At 38.6% G+C, this 22157-nt stretch overlaps 1 long non-coding RNA gene across 2 annotated transcripts; it reads left to right on the plus strand.

Moving 5' to 3' along the window:
• The first annotated feature begins 10111 nt into the window (after positions 1 to 10111).
• Positions 10112 to 15434, plus strand: LOC148223361 (uncharacterized). 2 transcript variants are annotated; one of them, XR_015804605.1, is made up of 4 exons: positions 10112 to 10557; positions 10682 to 10791; positions 11542 to 11626; positions 11773 to 15434. It is a non-coding gene; the product is annotated as an uncharacterized LOC148223361 (long non-coding RNA). The 2 variants fall into 2 exon arrangements; XR_015804604.1 differs by having other exon boundaries at positions 11542 to 15434.
• The last annotated feature ends 6723 nt before the right edge of the window (positions 15435 to 22157 follow it).

Here is a 22157-nt window from a genome sequence, read left to right on the forward strand (position 1 = left end):
CCGAGCTATAGTGCTATCGGCGCGTGCGGGGGCGTACGGGTGTATTTTGCACAAAGTGCGATTGTATATAATTAAGATGAGCGTGAGGGTTATACGTGGGCCCTCTTAACATTGCTTTTCCTTCCAGTTCACCGAAAATGTCATTAAATGGTGTCATTAATGTATTCATTTCTCACCACTTTTTTTTTTTTAACGCTAATGCATTTACACCGTCATTGGTAATTAAAATTGGAGTATTAAATTAATTGCGTTCCTAAGAGTGCTAGCCAAGTTCGAAGACAAAAACCATGGAAAGTCCACATCCACTATAATTCATCACAAATAAGTGCAGTGTTTATATTAAAAATCTACAGAATAACTGTAGAAAGCCCGTAGAACTATTGAGGTGATTAATACCTGAAGGTTGATACCTAAATAATTCAACAACTGAAAATGCCGTTCCTGCAAATAAAGGTCCCGTGTTGTTTCCTGCACCTGTGCATGGTTTGCTTTCTTCTGCAAGTAAAGGCAGCAATCGGCACTGCTGTAGCATGTGCGACTAAAACCTAACAGAATGTGTACATACATTAATTGCTTTATTTTTAAAAGATCAGGTTTTAGTCAAAAGCACTGAGAAATATTAATGTTCACTTTCTCAAATCTAGTTTACAAAACTTGAACTGCAAACCATGTTAACTCCTGAGTTCTACTAGTTTATTTTCATTTACCATCTGGCTTCCCTTTCAGTTTTTAATTTCTTTCTAGCAAAGGGCACAAATGCTACTTAAATTAATGCACGTGTATCTAACATCTGGTCATTTTTAGTCTACTTTGCCTCAAAACTATATAGTACCCCATGCTTATGATATTTAGTGTTGCCAGCTCTTAGGGTTGCAGCGATTTTGCAACACTTAGCTTTGTTTTAAGCTCTTCAGCAGATGCAATTAAATTGGAACCTCAGGTCACCTTAAAAATAATTGTGTTTCTAAATCTCAAATTTGAGAGAAATGCTGGAATATGCAGCTCCAAAAGGCTTGTGAATTAGAAGGAAAAGAAAAGCTTTGAGTTTCAAATTTTTGTAAATCTTATTATTTTTAAGCCAGTATCATGATGTTTGGGAACCTGGCTGCTTTCTTCATGCTTGTATTGTCAGCACAGCATTATTTTAGTACTAGTTGGTATCCATGAAAAATGCATGAGCTGATAGAACTGTGACATCAAAAGCAAATTCCCTTTTCCTCTTTGCTCTCTCTTGTCCTCTTTCTCTTTTCTTCTCACCTTTTCCTCCTCCTCGTGTTCTTCCCCCCTCATTATTCCCTCGGTGATATTCCAGTGAACAGATCCTCACTGAGTAATAGGGTTGCACTGTGTTTTCATGTTCTTAGGACAGAGAGGAGCGGTTCATTTAGATTTCACCTTTTTTCTTTAAAATCTACAAATCCAGGCTCTGGTTCTTCTTCCAATAAGGTCAGCAGGACCTAGAACAAGTTTTTATGAGACCAGCTAAATGTCTACTAAGTGGGCATTGAGAAATCAACATAAAATAATTCTGAAACATCAGAAAAAGCTTACTTTTCTTCCACAGGAATATTTCATTTATTTTAACACCGTGTTTAATCTTTACAATAATTTGGGACTTTTTAACAAATTACTGAAAGTAGTTTTAATTCAAGATGCAGGAATGAGATGATTGATAACATTCAGTCGGGTTGTTGATGTGGATTTTACCACAAAACAGCAAAAATAAATCTGCTTTCTTTTTAGAAGATGACTTTTACACTAACAGATATATTAAACATAGTTCCCTACTCAGGGAGATTGCAGCTGTCATTCACGGAACTTTAAATGTAGTTGTATTTGGAACATAAAATCTTATAAAACACTTGGTCTCTATTCTTTACAAGAGTAGAACAATTTCCTAGGGATAGAGTCAACTTAGGCTTGGGGCAGCCTCCCCCACCCCTGCCCCAGCTGCTCCTTCAAAGCTCCCCACAATCTGAAAATGTTGTATTTCTTTTCACTGGATCCTTCCAGTATTACAGATTCATTTCCTTATCCTATTTCTTCCCCTCTTTAAACTATCAAGAACTGCTTTGCACAAAGATGCTCCAAAATTTTTATTCGACTATGTCCGTTACAAAATAATTCCATATATGACTGTTGTTATTCTGGAAAAAGTAGAGCACATGCAATATTTTACTAAAGGATTGTCACTTTAAAAATCACACTTAACTTTATGTTGGAATAACTAATATTTGTCCAAATCATATACTTGGAACAGTGCAAAAGGAGAATTTTTACTTAGTTTTCCCTATATTATCATGCAACTGGGAGAGTATTTTGTTCTTTTTATTTTTTCCCTGAAGTTGCCTCTTTGTTCTCTCAAGGTTTTGCTGAGGTTAGAGAAAAAGATAATTGGATTTCTTCATAAAGAGCATCCTTGGACCTTGAATGGTATGCTAACTTCTCAACTCCAATTTTTGTAAAAAAACATATGGTTGAAAAGATAAATGTGCAAATGTGTAAATGATAGATTGCTAGTGAGTTGCCCTGTCAAATGACATGATACCAATGACACCTACTTTTTTCCCAGTTCAGTGGTTCTTATATAAAGGGAGAAGTGTAACGTGTATGCAAGCATTGACTCCTTTTAATGCACTGAGTAGATTTTGGGGGACTAGTGTCATCCCTCTCCGTTCCAAATGCTGTTTTGAAAATCCTTAATTTCTGTAATGTAAACATTAACCACAGATCGCTTTTTTAAAGCTTAGGGCACCCAGAAAAATATTTATCCAGTTAAACATTTTATAACTTACTGATACAGCTTTTTCACCTTTTGCCCTTTCTCTGTCACCTTGCTAAGTCAATTCACTCTTTTGATCATGTGTCTTTATTTAGACTTTAAACTGTGTGAGCAAAGACAATGTGCTAGTTTTATCAATACACTCCAGCTGTGGGTAACAGTAACATTTGGTCTATTGTCTTTTACTGGCTATAAAGCACTATGTTCAGTGTTTAATAACATACTCACTTATAAATAACATTCTTCAGTCAAAAAAAGAAACCACGGAAGAAGTACACATGACTTTTCACAACACATTTAATCTTTCTTTCATTCTGGTGCAGTTATATTTCAACATGCTTTTAAAGTATTTCTGCAATCGCAAGAACAGGAGGTTCCTTATTCTGCGGCTGCTGGATGCATTCATTGCTTTATTGCTTTCAGGAGTCACAAATAAAGGTAAAGAATCAATCCCTGTTGACAGTGAATTTTTGGTGTGGTCACAATTTTTGGTAGCTTCTTAATAAGCTTAAGACAGGCATTCCACAGTTGCAAATGCTGGCATAATTGGTAGGTCTGTTGCTATCACAGAGGGCAGTAAGTCATGGCCAGAGTCTGCTTCAGTTCTTGTTGAGCTTAAAGAACACCAGTACAGCAGAGCCCATCCCTCAACAAAGCCCTCAGGGAGCACTGGAGTGTTTCTTATATCATTGGATTCATTCTGTGGAAAGGCATTCCGCGTTCTTAATTTTTTTTCACAGTTTAATAGGATTTAGACACATGGTTCTCACTGCTTTTAACAGATATTGCATGTTTAGTATCTGTGCAACTCTAGAAATGAAGAGATACATTCCTTTAAAGTTTAATCATATCCTACATTTTCTCTCTCAGGAACTACTGTTAAAGGTATTTAAGCTGATAACTTTATACTAGTGGGGAGGAACTCTGACCTTATCTACTTTACAGCAATGACCATGTATGACTGGCCTCTAACCTGGTTACAAAATGATAAAATGATGTTGTGAAACCACTATTCATTTCCTAATAGTGTCTCTGAAACCAGCTTTAACTTTGAGAGGATTGCTACTGCATTTTCTCTCTTACAGTTGTAGTACACAGGATACAGAGTATTGACACTACTGTAATTTTCTTACACTAAAGTATGCTGAATTTCTCTTGCTAACTAATATTTAGAATGAATGATGGCTGATTAAGGATTTTGAATTAATTAATGAATAAATGATGGGCAGATTTGCTATTTTTTTCTACATGTGCACATTGTCAATGCTGGAGCAATGTATGGCATTTTACAATAGACTTAAATATCCTGCATCAGCCTTCTTGAAACCTGCATCTGTATCATTAATATATTCTTTGTACAGTCAAATTCAAGATTGGAAACTCTCAGGCTGTGTAATACTAACTACCATTTACTAAGTTTGCATTAATCTTATTTGAATTGCTTGCGTTGAACACCTCTCTGTCTAGTCGATGAGTAGAACAAATAATTTCAAGGATGTTGATTTATGATTTTATTATATGACTATAAAGTCCTAACTTTAGTTAGTTGGTTGGTTTTGGTTTTTGTGTTTGGTTTGTTGTTTTTTTTTTTTCACTAATACTGAGATTAGAGAAACCTGCTTACACATTGAAATGATCCCATGCAGTACAATTTCTGTTGAAGAGAAGTTGACCCAGTAGCTGATCTGGGTATTTAGTCAGAGTTTACAGTGATGAGTCAATCTGAAGCATATACATCTGCTCAATCAAATACAGACCATGCTGGATTTTCTTTGAGTCCTTCATTTGCCAAATGTGATGACTCACAATTGTGACTGGTATTCTGAGTTATCCCTTTAATATGAGACTCCTTTGGCCTCCACCTTATGTTCTTCTGTCCTGCTACTTATCTCTAACAGATGACCTTAAAAGCTAAGGCAAAGAGGTTAACTATCCAGGCACTCTTCTGATGGTAGATCCCAGATAAGAGCAGAATTGGAAGGAGAGAGTAGCTGGCTGATAAAGACTCTGGCTGTCTCCCCACTTGACTACACATGGGTGAGTCATGGTGTGGACAGGTGGAACAGCCCCACCGCGATGCTTCTACTCATGCTCAGACCACTTCAGCCAAGGTAGACAAGGGCTGGAGCAAACTGGTAGCTTGCTCTGTGTACGAAGCAAGCTTCAGTTTTGATTTCATGCTTTTACAGGATGCTCCAAGCCTGCTGAGTCCTACATCTGGAGGGGAGCCAACTATAGTGCATCACAGCCACAGAATATAGTCCTTAGGGGAACGCTATACTCAAGGGAAATCTTCCGGAAGGAGAGCTCCTCAGGCTCAAGCCCAAATGATCATTTTCCCTTCTCTGACAGATCCAAGGACAGACATGTTTTAGGTGGACACCACTGTCCACAGTACCCATGCTAGGGCCTCACACCCAAGGGAAAATGAGATACTGACAGAATTTCTACATTTCTTAAAAGTCAGGCACTTGTAAATATGTCTGTTTTACATAAAGCATGCATAGAAGAGCAGAACTAAAGGAAACAAACTTTAAAGGTGGTAAATCCAGTGCGTACTTCAGTCTTCAGAAGACTTAGGACAACTGGAAAGTTATTTGGATTGTTACCATACAGTTTCTAAGCATTCATGGCGAGGAGGAAAATGTAAAGCTTTTTATTACCAGTACCAATTTAGTGTACAATTGATAGAATGAAATTGCTAGTTTCAGAAATTTACGAATTAAGAAACAGCAATTATTTCAGTTGTAATTTCCAGTCATCCAAGAAGTGCTTAGACAAAAAAGCAAAAGCAAGGGCAATCCTAAGACTACCTTCACATATGGAATTTATAGATTACAGTGTGGACACAGACATAAAATTGCAAAAAATGCTTATATCCACATAGTTTATTGTTCTATAGGAACACTTTCTAGTGATTCAATGTATCATTATAAATCTCTAAATGTACCATGTTTACGGTTGAATTGGCATAAATATCTCAGCCTAAAATACATTTTAAAAGTTTGCATCCTTGTTATAATTACAGAATGTTGTAAAACATTGCATGTAAACCCAGATTTACAGAGACAGGAACACTTAAACCAGCATACCAACCATTGTGTTGTCCCCAGAAATCAGAAAGTTACTTGAACATGAAAGTTACTTGCAAGCTTCCTTTAAGTACAAAAAGAAAGTCATCTACAGCTCTGCCTAGTCTTTATTGGATGCAATGGATAAGACCTCTCCTTAAAAACAGCTTTCAGTTACACTCTGTACTGCTGACTCATTTGAGGTACAGTGAAATAAATGCAACTGATAATGCGAAAAAGGAGAAAATGTGCAAGGTGTTTCTTTAACACCTTATTCCAGTAAGTATCCCCACTGAAGTCAGTACCGAGAAGAAAGGTTTAAAAGGTCAGATCAAGTTTGAAAATGCCCATGCCTTACCATTACTGCCCTGAATTGCCTTGATTTTTATTTGCTAATGTTTGTAAGTGGATGTGTTGTGCCCCTGTGACAAAAGTGAAGTTCAGTGAGGGAATTTCCTGCTTCACGGATAGGTTTTTAAGCATGCAAGGCATATGCATGACCTCAATTCTCCATTTCTTGCCTGTTGTGCAACTGAGAGTTTAGCAGCAAAAGGAGTTACAACCTCAGCATTATCTAATACTTGTGCATATTGCATGCACACATGCTTGGATAAAAATGTTTAGCAGCTGACACAAGTTGAAATAAAACACTTCCTCCCCCCCGCCTCCAGTAATAATTCTTTCACACCGTCTAAAAGAACCTCCTTGGCAGGAGGACAGTTTGTCAAAAACTCAGGAGGAGGAAAGGGAAAGGTATGCCAGGAAACACAGCTTATGTCTGTGCTGATGGTGGGATTCTCAGTGAGTTCCACAGGAGCCCATGAGTACAGCCCATCTTTGAGTCCAACACATATGGATTCTTTACGTTCATGTAAAACTTGGTTACAAAATGTGGTGAGTTCCCAAACAGCTTTACAGAACCAAATAGAAGCAGTGTTCTTCATCTGGTGAAGCTCAGTCTGACCATATGAATGAGGAAATGCTGCCAGAGGAGTTTTATTCACTGCCATTAATTTGTTTCTGTTAGGCTGACACTGTCACCCTGGTGGGCACCACTTGGCAGGCTGGCCTGTCAGTGGGATTTGGATGGATTTTGACAGTAACAGTGGGATCTGGAAGAAAAACACTTTTGGGAACTACACATGCAGTGCCTAAGCCATGAGCAGTTCGTTGACAGAAGTCTCTAGTGGGCCAAGACATCCATATGGGGGGGCTGTGGTGGGCCATGGCAGCCATACAGGGGAAGACCCTCACAGCTGCCCATTAGGGTTGGCCTCGTGGCAGGTGGAGCATCTGCCCACTCGATGAGGAGGATAGTTAAAGCTTAACCAGAGCGGGCTGAGGAGTAGGGACAGCCCTTGCAGGGAGTACAGGGGCTGGAAGCAGCCATTGGCCAGGCCTGCTGCCTGAGGAGGTGGCTGGGCACTGTGGCTGCCATGTGAAGTGAGGTCCATCGCCTTGGCCTCTCCGCATTCCCGTCCAGCACGCCTCCAAACACGGCCCAGGAGCCTGGGCAGCGCTGGGGATGCTGCACCACCAGCACACCATGGAGCAGGACACCACCTGCTCCAGGCAGGCCTATGGCCCTCCCCACCTTTTAGGCCTTTGCCAAAATTGGGTAGGAAGTGTCTCTTGGCTCCAAGCCAGGGAAAAGCTTTGAAGCCAGTGGGTGACGGGTTTGGCCACCCCTTTAGCCGACAGTGTAGGAAACAGCAGTGGGTTCAGCACTGTAAGCTGTGCTGCTCCTCCTGCACCAGCCGGATCACGTCCAGTGCTAGTGCGTGGTATGTATAAAACCTCACGGAAATTAAGAGGTCCTTCTGCAGAGAGTCATAAAATGTAATCAGTTCCAGTGGGGGTCAAACAACAAAATGCTCCTGGGAATAATTTGGACTTTGTTTCTTCAGTTAAACCAGAATGAATCTACTAGTGATTCATATTTCAATGGTGTATAGACCTTGTGCATGTGACCATCCTTTGTTCTAAAATTAAGTCTGTCCCTTCTCTCTCTTTATTTTGTAAACTATCAGTTCATAAGGATTTAGGGAAAGATAAAAGCTCCTGTAAATTGTTATGGTTTCACAGTGTTAGGGAATGCAGAACAGAACTTTCCTGATTTTTTTTAACACATTCTACTCCTAAATCCTACTGTTAGATGCATCATAAGCTTTGCATGCAGACCAGACCATGAACTAGTTTAACTAGAGTTATTTTGGCATCAGTTTAGTGGCTGTGCTGTGAACTGTCAGGTGGACACATTGAGAAACAAGGTGTAAACACTACATTAGCACATTAACACAGAGTTTTAAAGATATTTAGTTAAGTAGGAGTAAAAAGGGGTCTAGATGAGCCAGTGAAAGCTTTGTGCATAGACTAGTTCTTCCTTTTGTCTGGATTTTGCTTGTGTAGGAACTTTGCTTAATTCTGTATCAGATGACTGGTGTAAGTATATGCTTGTCCCACTAAAGGGAGATTTGCCTTGAAGTATCTGAAATATGTGTCCTAGTATACCTCCCTCCTACAGTAGTAGTAAAGATAAAAATCCATCTCTGTCAGCTGACTTACACACTGTTTCCTAGCTGGCTTACATGCTGTTTCCTTTACACCTAAGTGTAATATATTAATTCCTTTGACAATCAATAACTATGTATTTCAAGAGATAATTATTTTCCGCTAGATGAGTATATTCTATATATATTTCAAAACGTCTACAGGGGGAAAAGCTTGTTAGTGTGTTTGAACTTGTAAAGAAATTGAATAAAGAGTAAGATGAAAAAAGTATTCAGAAGGACGGAATGTTACCCACATAAGTTTAATCATACTAAAATTACCCTTGTGTTCATTATGAATCCTGATTATTTTTTCCTAGTAAAAATAATATGGATGAGTAAGATCTGCATTTTTTCTGAAGGAATATGGGCAGAAAATCTTTAAAGATTCAGTGGTGCTCAATATGTCAAAACACTGGAGCAGCTGTAGGATCCAGAACCCAAAGACCAACAAGCAAGGATGCAGCACTCAGGAAGCTGATTAAGGTAAAATAAAAGATGCCTATATGGGTTCCATTGTAGTTGCTATTTAAATAATCCTATCTGAACTTCACCACTGTACAAAAAAAAAAAATAATCAAGTCTTGCAGGTTACTTGTGCTTATGCAACTTGAAAACAAAATCTATCAGTTGAGCCAGGTCTTTGGCACTACTCCAATAGTTCAAAACAGGTCTAGAGCCAGCTTAACTGCCCTAACCATAAGTATTTTCACTTCTCCAGAAACAGCTCTGCTAGGCATAGGTCTGCTGAGACAGTGTACACTTCCCTACTTCTGAACTCTGACTCCCAGAACATAGACAAAGAAACAAAAGGCATGGGAAGCATGGACCTACTCTGCAGTGCATCTCTGCCTCCAGAATGCTCCCCCTGGGCTAGGAACAGCTGATCAATTCTTTAAACAACAAAACAAACTCCAAGATAATTAAACAAAATGTTTGTCATAACCTCTTTTTTTTTTTTAATTTTTAAATTCTTCCTCTTTGGAGATAGGATAGAATAGGCATTGAGGAACTATTTCATGTCAGCTGATAGGGTTTGGGCATGTTTGCTTTTCCTTGGTCTTTAGTGAATCATCCAAGGTATCATTTTAGAATTCCTATTGGTTGTTTTATAAAAACATGCTCTCAAACTTCTGTCTGATGAGGAAGTAATGACAATTTGGAGTAATAAAAAGGAGTAAACATGTTACAATGTTGAAAACTGTTAATAATTAACATCAAAAAGTTTTAATCTGTTGATAGTCATCTTCTTGATTTATACATCTGGATGCGTACTCTCTTCTTTCAGGCTAACTGGAGTCTGCTCTGAGCTATGTGTCTTTGTACAGTGGTTACTTTATAGAGCAGCAGCTCTCCAAAGCAAGAGGTTGAATCATTGCTGAAGGCCTGAGCAAGAAGTAGTCCAGGCAGTACATGTGATTTTCCCAGGCTGATGCGAATGAATTAAGAGCAAAGACACTGCCTCTAGGAGCAAAAAACCCACCAGCCCCAAAACAAAACAGAACAAAAACTCCAACCCTCTGTCTAGCAGTTGCCTAGAGCAAGGGGATGGAAATTTTGGTTTTGTGTTCTTGTTGCCTGGAGTGATGTAAAACCTTTGCCCTTTTATAACTAGCAACAAATCCTGGGGCTGACTGGGTATTACACTGTGAGAAGGAAGAAGAAAGAAGAAAGAAAAGAGAGAAAGAGTAATTTGGGGCACTGAATGAGTACCAAGCACAGGGTTTGAGAAGAAGAAATTTCTTACCATCTGTTTATTTTAAAAAGGATATTAAGGGATAATTAAGGGATAGAGTTCATACTGCCCTATTTTCCTCCTGATAGCCATATTAATTCAAACTTTTTAGTAATAACTTCTTATGCCAATAAGAAAATGTTATTTTTCCTTTTATGACAATCAGATGTTTAGTGGGAGGAATGCTCAATGTGCATCTAAGAGATAGGTGATGCCAGTTATGAGAAAAAGAGGACTTCACAACCTCAAACTGAACCTGTTTGGTTGCCAGTACAGTAAGCAGCCTGAACAGTGCAGGGGTAGGATTATAGTAATTTAAAGTGTAGTAAGTAACACGTAAAACCCCTTATCTAGAGACACCATAAACTTGTACGGCTCACTTAGCAAAAGGAAATGATGGCCAACGTTCTCCACACTCAGGTTTGTCTCTTTCAAAAACTGAGAAGGGAGCAGACCAAGGACACCTGAGAAAGATGCTGATTTCAGCCTATTTAAAGCTGCTTCACTGGGGTAAATTATAATATTCTGTCCTCTTTTTCTGCAGGTGCATGAAACTCTGGGTTAAAGAAAGATTTTCATCCATATCCTATTTTGGAAGGTTAGGTAATGACTGGGATGAACACGTGACAACCAAAAAATTAAAAGGCAACACAGGTACCTGTTTGAAATTACTCTTTTCATCGTTTCAACATTCACCTTCTAATTTGCTCCATCTCTTTATCACTTTATGTGAACCTTGTCTCAGAAAAAGATAAGAAAAATGTTATGCACCACATGATTCAGATGACTCCCTATTCTGACACTTTGCAAAGAAAGTGATGTACAGATGTTATCCGTACAAAGTGAACTTCACCTTGTCTTTCACCACCCAATTTCAAAAATAATATAACATTTCTGTTAATGTCACCCTTTTCAGCTTGATTTTTGTTTTGGTTTGTTTTTTCTTTTAAATCTCTGAACTTGTTACAGTTGCATAGAACTTATAGTTCCAGAATTGTTTAGATCATGAGGAAAAATCAATTGTTAATGTTACTTTAACTGCATCCTTATCAATCAGAAGCAGTTTTGCATTGAACTGTCATATCCAGCTTTACAGCAGTAGTGTACATCAAAAGTTAGCTTGCTCTGATGTTATAAAAAGTTTTTGTGGGAAAAAGAAGTCACAATTCCTTGGGATATTTATAGTATTTAAGAATGCTTTTAAGTCACTTGTAATGGCAGATGCCATTGGGTACTCTGTCATAAATGGTTTCCTTATTCACAACAAGTAATGCATATTGTAGTACATTTCAAACCAGGCCCACATTAAACTCTGTAGAAAAAATAAAGACCATGTCTGTATTACTGTATGAATTCCATTTGGATCTTGTTAATGCCATGTTGTGTTTCTTGTTTTGAATACAGCTCTTAAGTGGGGTTTTAGCCATCAATTCAATTGTATGGACTTAATGATGGATTTCACTGGATTACATCTAAAGCTTCAATACAGGTATCAATAGCACAGGCTAAATGGTGTTACCATCTGGTAGATGATGGGCTTGTTACAACAGAACTAACCTTTGAATGGCTTGGGCAACAGGCTTGCAGAATAAGAGTCTGTTCTTCTCAGTGCTGGCTCCCTTCTCCCTTCCACAGGAGCCTATCTCCTCCTATCTCTGCTACACAGCCTCTCCCCAGGAGTGCATTCTCTTCCCCCAGGGTATGCAGCTGTGGATTGCTGCCCCTGCAAGCATTGAGAGGGCTACAGTGCATCCTGGCGTGGATTAGAAAAGCAAGAGGCACTTGGAGGACCACCGGGAATCCTGAAGGGCTGGGATACCAGCTCTGGAATCTAAACAAGCTCCAGTCACTGGTCCAGAAGGATCCCAGGCATGGAGTTAGCAGTTGTCAATGTGCTGGAAAGACAATGTTAGAAATTACTAACCTGTAAGTGATAGGATCAATTCACAATACCACAAATTTTTCTGGAACAGGAGCAGGCCACATTCTAACAAAAATTGCCAAATTTGGTAAGATTTGACATTTCATTCTGGCTTCTCCAGATTAGAAAGCTCTGCTCTCTTGGAAATGACAGTGGCTTCTCACACAGTATATGTGAAGCTCCTAGCACTACTACAAGACTTTTCGCCTTCTTTCACACATTTCTGTCCTGTATGCACCAGTCCCTCTTGCTGTCTCCAGCCTTACCTTTGCTCTAGCCCTGATCCCTTCCAACTTCTGCTCCTCACTATCCAGTCATAATCATCCCTTTAAATACGTCTGCTCAGTGGCCAGCTTTTCTTCTAGAATGTCTGTGGTCATTGATTATTCTAAATTACACTGTAATTGGCAAATAACAAGTGATTTCACAGCTGTTGAAAAACTTCCAAGAAAACACATTTGAAACTTCAGGGGCATGTAGATAGAACTGTTTACAGTCATTGTTAAATAGGTTAAAAAATAGGTCAGTCTTCTTTCATTTCTACTCTTTCCTCAGCCATTTAACATCACATGTGAGGATTTTAATTTTGTTACACAGCTCCCTTAATCAGTAGTTCTCCCTCATCTCATAAAAATCAAGCTTCTTCCATGTTGAGGCCTCTAGTCCAAACTCCGTCTTAAACACTGTTAGTAGGATCCACATTAGGAAGATGTAGTTCTGCTGATTTCCGAGTAGTTTTGTTTTGGTTTTTTTTAAATTTTAATACATTTATGTAGAACTAAGCAGATAAGACTCTGTGTGGTGTGCCTCAACATGCCACTTGAGTCACTCTGGCTTCATCAAAGCACTGAACTGACACTGTCTTAGTTTACAGTTCTACTTGTTGCTGCTGAGTCCTCCCTACTGCAATCATTCCACAGCCTCATAACTCAACCTGTCCTTTTTCCTGTCAACACAGCTTTTCTCTAAACAATGCTGTTGACCAAATACCTTCAAAGAGGATGAGACTGCTATTGCTTTTTTTAAAAGTCAGTCATCTGCTAAGGTGATGAGAATTTGGGGAATTCTGTGTTATAAATACACGGATGTTTACAGTACATGTATGGCTTGCTTGTAGACAGAGTTAGCACTCAGGAGACCTCAGCATATAGACAGAAATATAAATAGGTGATGTTTAGTTCTGTTCTAGTGAATTGTGTACCAGACACAGAGACTGGAGGTCCTGAGGATTATTTTTGAACAGTCAGGTGTTTGAATTCTACACCATTTTATATGCGCCAGATGAAGCAGGGGCCAGAAAAGGCAGATTCTGGTGGCAAAGAGAACCTTTATATTGCTGCTAGCCTACAGTTTTCACTTATTGCCTTTGATTATTCTTGAATTGTATATTAGGTATGGCTTATTCAGGTATTTCTCAAGGGCAATGAGTGTTTTGTTTCAGCAAAGTGTAAAGGTTACCAAAAGAGTGACTCCTAGAAAGTAACAATTAAGTATAGAAATGTAGATTTCATTTACAGGAAACTATTTTTAAGGTGTATCATCACTCAGAGAATAGACCTGGGTTGGTATAAGCTAGTTATTAATGGCTTGCTGATGTTAGGCATGGCATAGATGTGAATGTGATTAAGTTAGCAGGAACTCTGACACTCTTTGGTGAGAATGACCTTGAGTCCTGAACTTAAAAACAGGAACATCTTAGCAAGAGATTAGTTATTATGAATAATTGAAGTAAAATATTAGAAAATTTCAAGATAAACAGAAAGAGCAGACCTCAGCATGAGTAATTAAAAAGAACTACAGTTGTCAAGATCTGATTATTGTGCAAAAACTGAGCTTAAAAAATCCTTAATGTCACAGTTACCATTTGCAGTTTTCTGACCATCTTATTTCTAGGTGATGGCATGATTAACATCTAACTATGGAGGCAGCTCAAATTTATTTTAATACTGCTTTACTTTTAGCAATACTATCAGCCCTAGCAGAATCTCTAAACCTAGTTTTCAGCCTATTAGTACAGGAATAATTTGTTTCTCAACTGTTACTTTGAAACATATTGATTTTTCAGCGTACACATGCTTTCACTTGTTTGTGATCTTATCTTACTCAAATTTCAGAACCACACAATTCACTGCTAAGATAAAGAATGCAAAATTATTCACCCAGCTTGGCTTCAGACAAACAAATGGAAATCAACACAAACAGAGTTGTATCCAAGCGTTATTTGCCTGAGTTCTTAATATTTCAATACTTTGTGGAAAAAGCAAGTTGGGTAACAAGCTGTTTTGACTTCACTTCCAGTACACTTTCTGGTTTCTCTAGTCTCCAAAGCCAAGAATCCAGTCTAAAGATGCCACAAAGCTTCAGCATGCTTAAGGCAAGATGATACCATGTTCATTTTCCATCTTTGTTGCTACACTTCAGAATAAAAGAAAAGCTTTTCTGTAGTGTATAAAATAAAAACAGTCTAAGATGTTACCTAAATCCTCTACGCTTATTTCATATGTGATTTATGCTTAGGGGAAAGAACCTTGAGTTGGAACTGGTTACATTTGCATTTTCTGCTGAAACAAGTTCTGAGCTTGAAGCATGTCATTGGAAGCACGCTATTTTGACAACTGTTCTGCTATCAGAGCTGAAGCCAGTCTCCCAAAAATGGGGCACCACACTCACCAGGTCTCTGCTGTCCAACCTGCTGGCAAATGGCCTGTGCATAGAGCATCCAGATCATCCCTCAAAATATCAGCTGACAAAACTTCCTCAAAGAACAATTGTGATTTTTCTAGGAAAAACTCAAGCCTTGCAAATGTCCATATCGGCATGAGACTGTTGCTGCACTGTTATGTAGGAAACAGGACCAGCTTTATAGAGAGCTGCTCTTGACTGCTCTGGGTTATTGAACTGCAGCTGGGTTATTGAGTCTGCAAGCCTCAACTGCGGCCCTGTGAAGGACTGTACTTTTGCTAAGTAAAATCTTTTTGATTTGTTGTCTTCATTTTTGTAGCAACTTCTTTTTCTGCATGTACCAGGAAGGACAGGACCTGACTTACTGAACAACTTTTGTTTGTCCCCAGCAGGCCTTGGTACTCCTTGCCCATGTTACACAAGGCTGGCCTACCCTACATGTGACAGAATTGTCTGGAAAGATCCACCACCACCTTTCTTTACAGACAGGGCCACTCTTTCTATGCCAACTGAATGGAAAGTGTTTGTCAATTTCTGTTTTCTTTTCATTTCCTCTGCACAGATCTGGAGAGTGCCTGCCTATAAATACTTGCTTACAGGGTACTTTGGGAAACTACTGTCTTCTGCAGGGATTATGTTTTCAAGTCATATTTTGCCATGGAAACAGAGGGATAATAAAGGAACCTGAATTTAATTTTTCTGCATCGGGATCTCAGTCATTCATTCATTTGACCAAGTGGAAAAACCTCATCACAAAATAAAGGCTGCACTCTAAAGTGATGGCTTCAGAGAAAGCAGGATCCCAAAACTAAAGGGTTCACAGTGTAATGGAGATAAGCAACCTTTTCCAAATCAAAGTAAGAAGTGTAGTGATATTCACCAAATATGATATGTAAATTTTCAAGTCTTACTATAAAAACTTTTTCAGTCAATTCTGAATGTGTTTCAGACTGGTCTAAGAATCAAAAAAATGTATTAAATCAGAGACTAGACTGTGTGACTGAATTCCAATTCAGTCTTTGCAATTGAATTCCAGACATCATAGAATGATTTTCAAGATGTTATTCAAAGTAATGGAATATGTATTTTAAAGCAAGCTTAATCTTGACTGCATTTTGAATGAAAACATTTGGAAATTCATGCTAATGCATTTTTTTATTACACTTTAATTTTTTACAGTATTCAAAAAAGCTATTGGAAATTAAAGGCTGCAATCCTCCAAATATCACCATTAACTTTAATAAAACTACTAGCATGTTGTTAGGGGCTGCTAAATACCAAGAATTAATAAATGTACATTTTCTTAAAAGTCTTTGCTGAACCAGTACAAAATTATGTGAGCATTAACAAGGAAATCATTACAATTTTTCAAGATGCTATTGAAATTATCATGAATTTCTGAATATACACATCAATCAAAACAACCAGCCAAAAAAACGAAGGTTTTGGGACAGACCAGACCTTTGTTTGACAATATACTGCACGGAAATGCTTAGAACTCCCTCAAATGGATGTAAAAGATTTGCTGTGAACAGCTCATTCTGCTTTTTTGAGAAGTACAAGAGACAAAGAGTATTCCGAAAAAAATCACCATGTGTTTCACAGCCCGTAGAGAAAACAAAAAAAAGACTTTAGAAATGTTTGTCCAGAGAGAGCACATAGTTTGTATCAGCTTTAGTAAACCTTATAATAAGTCTTATTGTATTATTTTAAAGATTATTTAAGGTATTTAATCTATAATAGTAGTTTACAGTACTATAATTCTTGAGTAAGAATTACTGATTTCTTGGTGCTGTTAATATACATTTGTTAATTGGAGAATGGTGATCAGAGAGAATGTCAGAAATAATTTTTTTATCTTGTGCTTTGCTAAGCCCTCTTCCCTCTTTTGGGTGAAAGAGTAGTGGTAGCATTTCATTTTTTGTCCTCATTACTCCATGAAATCATTATTTTGTGTGTGACTATCTTTCAGTCTAGTTTGTACCTCACTCATGACACAAGGGTGGTAGGAGGATTCTGACAGAAGGCAAAGGAAAAAAAGCAATAGAAAGACTATGTGAGTGAAAATGTTTGGAAGTCAAAGGCAGGGCACATTTAACTTCACAAAAGAAAATTCTGGTTTCTGTTGCAATGTTCGTTACACAATCACATAAGGTTTTATTTTTTAAAGCAAGTAAAAAAATTATAGTGCATCAGCTCCTTGACTGGTGTAAATCAAGATGGTTTTATTGACTTTGATGGAGCTATGTCGATTTATACCAGATGAGGATTTGGCCTACTGTATGGAGATATTTTTATTTCTCTTCTCACTCTATCAGTTAAGGAAAGGGTAATAATCAGCAAGCTGGAAGCAATTATGTGTGTGTGAGGAGGGGGTAGTTTCATAATAGCTAACTTGATATTATTTCCTGTAAAATGCATCAGGAGAATAAAGCCTGGAGCCTGCTGACCAGTTTGTTTTGTAAAGAAGTATTTGTTCAAATCTGTTTATAATAATTTGTCAAATTATGGGCAGACAGCTGAAGCACTTGCCTTCCACTGACACCAGAGGCAGCAGTTCTGGAGCTGATCAGGGCACCAAGTGGCACCCATGAGGGAAGACCAGGCAAAATTTGGCTTTCACTTGCATCTGCGTAAATCTGGAATAATTCTACCAAAATCAGTGGAAATATTTTCTATTTACAAGTGTGCCTAAAAGCAAAATCTGGCACCGTCTTCAACTGAGCATTTATAAGCTGTTTCTGGCAACAAATAAGGGTGGGGGAGGGGAAGATTATTCATTGCAGATGCTTTGTAAGATTACCAGAGGCTTTCTGGTGACAATAAAGTCTACTAACATACTCACTTTTGGAAAATGCTTTTGAAAATCTGATTTGAGGTAGTTTCCTGTTATCCTTTAATTCTTAGATCATTTCATGGTGGTAAAAAAATACTAACCAAGACCTCAAGTGAAATTACTTAAATTGCTCTCCTTACCATGGCAGATGAGTCCCAACCTGCAATGCCAAGTGGGCTAAAGTATTTCATGGGAAGCTAAGATTTCTAAGAAGCTATCTTGGATGAATGCATTTCATAAGGTGCAGTTGCAGCCACACATTGACAAGGGAGCTGAAGACAAAATAATCACAACTAAAATAAATTGAAAAATTTATGAATGTATTTTGAAGTTACAATGCAGATTATTCTAAAGTACCAACATTAGCACTATAAACAGTAAAGTATTCCAACCGGATTTTGCAATATAGCTCATTCATCTTATCCGTTTGCTCTCAGGAATGATTTAATTTTTTGTAATATTTTTGTAATGTCTTAACTTAAGAATATAAATAAAGTGATTTACTGTCCTGTAGGGTGAACATATTTATTCTAGGCTAATGGTGCTTTTAGCACTATAGCTTTTACCCATATAACTACCTGTTTCTGAACTGATCTACAGGTCAATGAATCCCAAAACCCGAATGCAGATGAACCCTTAAGCAACAGCAGAAAACTCATAAAAGAGTGGGAAATATGCAGTTCAGAAATTACTATGCATAAATGCAGTTCTTGCCCCAAGTCGGGAGAGCCCCAAGGAGCTGCACAGCCCTTCCCTGCACCAGCCCTCTCCAGCCCTCCCTGCTGTGTCTCCCTGGGAAAGGCCAGGTAGCCTCTTAATCAAGCTCTGGACTTTGATTTGAAGTATCTATACACCTACCATTTCCTGGATCCTTTTGAAGCAAGGAAGAAGCAGCAAATTTCCAGGGAAAGTTTGCTTATTTTGGGATCCTTTTTTTAATAGCTTGAATGTAACCGCCTTAAAATCAAAGGAAGATAAGGCATCATTTCTGCTAGGGCAGCTGATGGCATTCTGACATTGAATTTAAGTCCACTTTCCTGTAGTGAGTATGTAACTTTCATATAAAGTGTTGCCTGGTTTATTCTGTGTGTTTCTCCAATGCATATTTCGCCAGTTTTTCTTACTCACCTTTTCAGCTACGCATGGAAATTCATGGGGTGTTTTTTCCCAATAAGTTTCAAATGTATATGCTGTTCTACACTGAAAAAGACAACTGCAAGGTCAATATCATCTTTATTAGTGAGAACATAGAATAGAAAAATAAAGGCACTAAAGTAACCAGCAGCTATATCGATTGACTGAATTTCTATGATTATGTCTGTGCACATAAGGGCATGTTATATGTATTAAAGTATTATTATATTTTTTATAAATGCATGCACTCAGTTGTTTTTGCTATTTAACATATTTGCACAAAATATAACTGCTTACAGAAATGTAATACTCTACTGCTTACAGTATTCTTAGAATCAATACCACAAAATCAATTCACACTAAGAATAATTTGAAAGGATGAGAAAACTTTGATTATTTTTCTGCTTAGGTTTCAGATCTTTACAGGAAAAAAAAAAAGAAGAGAAAGATGAAAAGATCTCTTTCAAACGTGGTGTCTAGTGTAAAGATGATGTTCCAGATAATTCTGATGTGGACAGAGGTTATGACTGAAGTCAGGAATACAAAGAAGATTAAATTCTAAACCATGACCCTGTTTTCATAGAAACGTATTAAGGAAACAAAATAGAATGACATACCTAAACCAAAACATTTCTAAGTAAGGCATCTGTCAGATTTTTCCATGAGGTATAGGCAGTTTACAATGTACTGTGATGGTCAGATTGCTGCGTTTTAGTATTGCTCAGCTTTCAGGGTAAGAGTGGTCCAAAGCCTGAAGATGAATTTCAGAGATAAGCTGAACAATAGCCAGGAAAAAAGTTCATATCACAGTAGTAACAGGTTTATATGTGTCAGCCAACTTGAGAAAAGACTAGAAGAGGTGATCATTAAATCTAGTGAAGCTTGGATGTATGAATGGATCTGAGTTTGGTGTTAAACTACACAGAGGATCAGGTAGTACACCAGTATTTAATCCTGTACATACTACTGGAGTTGGTGCTTAGTGCAGCACAACTGCAGGCTGTAAGCACAAATTCTCATGGGGAATATCTGTGGGATGCACTGCATCCCTCTTTCATCTTGATCAAGGACCAAGGTAATCCTGTCACCAGGCAGAGCTGAAGTCTGCTGAGAGATCTCTGAAAGCCACCTCTTGGGGTCCTGCAGGAACCACTGCTAATCATCTGAGGTTTTGTTCACTTGCTGTTACCCAGATGCAGGAGAGAAATGACCTAAGTACCAGCTGAACCCTCTAGCCAGGAAGGACTTGGGTAAAAACTGATAAAAGTACTAGATTTCCCTTCCAAGTGCTCTAGACTGATCTGAGAACAAATATTCATCATATCTTTACTGTCTAAAATAGAGAAACAGAGATCAGCTATTCTGAGGTATATACTTAAGGTTCTGGGGGGTGTTTTTCATTGGCTAGTTGGGTTTGGCTATTTTTTTGGTTTTTTGGTTTTTTTTTTTTTTTTTTTTATAAGACATGTAATTAACTGGTTCACCAGTTAGAAATCTTTGCAAGCAAGAGGCATCCACTTCTTTTCAGTCATCATGCTCCCATGCTGCTCATGAGTACCAATTCATAGGTATGAAGAGTAGAAAAAATAGGGCTGGAAGGGATCTCTGCAAGTCATCTATTCAAACACAGGTTGAAATACCAAAGATAAAATTGCTGAAATATTTTCCCTCATATTATCTATATCTAGTGTGCAGCCTGCATCTGCCTCTACTACAAGGTTTTACAAAAGAATTAGTGTGGGACTAAAGAGTTCCTCAGAAAGAAATGCAAACAGAAGTGGAAGTAACAGAATGACTTCCAAAAAGCTGTTGCTCAGCTTGGCCTCTAATTGAGTATCAGTTTAGGAGAACTTTTAATTAAAAAATGTAATTTAATTGGTCTGGTTAGTCCTGAAATTTAAGAAACTAGTGTCAAGGCCCACAGAGTCTGAAACCAACTACAGTCTAATTACCAGGCTGGAATTTTTTAATTACTACAGATAAAAGTATTGGGGGAAAACTGTCATGATTCAGAATTCAGAAACCACATCCTCCCTATTTTCTGGACATCCCACTCAGCCTCTGAGAGGGAGTGTTCAGAATGGAGTAAGTGAAGGCAAATAACCACATCCCCAGTCTGCTGTCATCCTCAGACAGCAGAATTTCCGATGATGTGCCTTCTGCTTACTAAAGACAAGTGATGAAATCAAAGAGGGTTTAAGTAACCTCACTTGTCAACAGGTGGCTTCACTATAATTACTCGTAGCTGGCCTTTTGCCAACAGGCAGAATTTCAATTAGCTTTTTAGCAAATTTCTGCCATGTCTCCACTTAGAAAACTCAAGATGAATCAGCTAAAATGTGTACAATTTAAGACATCTTAAACTCTACATCAGTCCTCTCATTCAAGAGCAAAGGGTCTGCAAAACTCCAACAGATCTTCCCTTCTTGAGGTATCATAGTCACAGAATACTAATCTCTTTTGTCAGGTAGCAGAGCAGGATTCGAGCATTTATGAGGGATATCATTTACAGCTCGGTGTTTTTGCACAAGCCCACCAGACTTAAGACAAAACCCTGGGCGTGAGCAGGAAGGGATGAAGTGTGTTACCCATCTTGTTCCACTCTGTAGGGAAGAGCAGCAAGCTGGTTATGCTAATGCACTGAACTGGTTGGCTAGATTTGGCAGAGGTGCCTATCCAAGTTTTTGGTTGATTATGAGCAATCCTACTAAGCAGCATCAAACTAAAGCCACTTGATTTGTACTGGAAACCTCCATCTTGGGACCGGATGCATTTTAAAGGCCCTGACAGATGGGCTCTGCTGAACTGAACAGCAGCAATCTGTGACGCTTTAGCTCCTCCGTGTCTGCTGTGCTCTCCCAGTGCCGTCTGTCCCAGCAGCAGGGGAAACAAGAGCAGATGCTGATAAGGGCAATTTCTCCGCAGGGTCTGGCCAGTGGACTGTGCGGGCTGAGGCAGCAAGCCCCTGCCTTGGCCATTGCTAGTGCAAGGACCCCAGCAGTAAGGTGGGGGAGATGGGAGGCACACAATGTGTAACCATCACTGCTAAACCTGACAAGGTTCCACCAGGATGTCTCACACTTAGCTGATTTGCCAAAACCTGCTGCAGCTGCCTCGTGTGGTACCTTCTTCACACGCACAATAATTTGACCACAGTCAAAGTTTTTGCTTAAAGCAAAGAATAAGAGATGGCTGGTGCAGTGCAGGAGGAGAGCAGAATGTGTTTTAAAGCCCTTTCACAGCTTTGATCTCAAACCTTTTGGGTTCCAGTTAAACCCATTTTGCCCTGCCAGCAGAAATCCTCACAGGAACACAAACAAGAGCCCTGTCTCCTCCCTCTTGCAACACTCACACCCTTTCTGTCTGGGCTTACCTGCCAAATTTTGTGTATCTCTGTGTCTGGCACCTATGCAAATTAAGCAATCTGTATCTAATGTATATATTGTC

Source organism: Sturnus vulgaris, chromosome 6 (genome assembly GCF_052056855.1).
Source record: "Sturnus vulgaris isolate bStuVul1 chromosome 6, bStuVul1.hap1, whole genome shotgun sequence".
NCBI lineage: Eukaryota > Metazoa > Chordata > Aves > Passeriformes > Sturnidae > Sturnus > Sturnus vulgaris.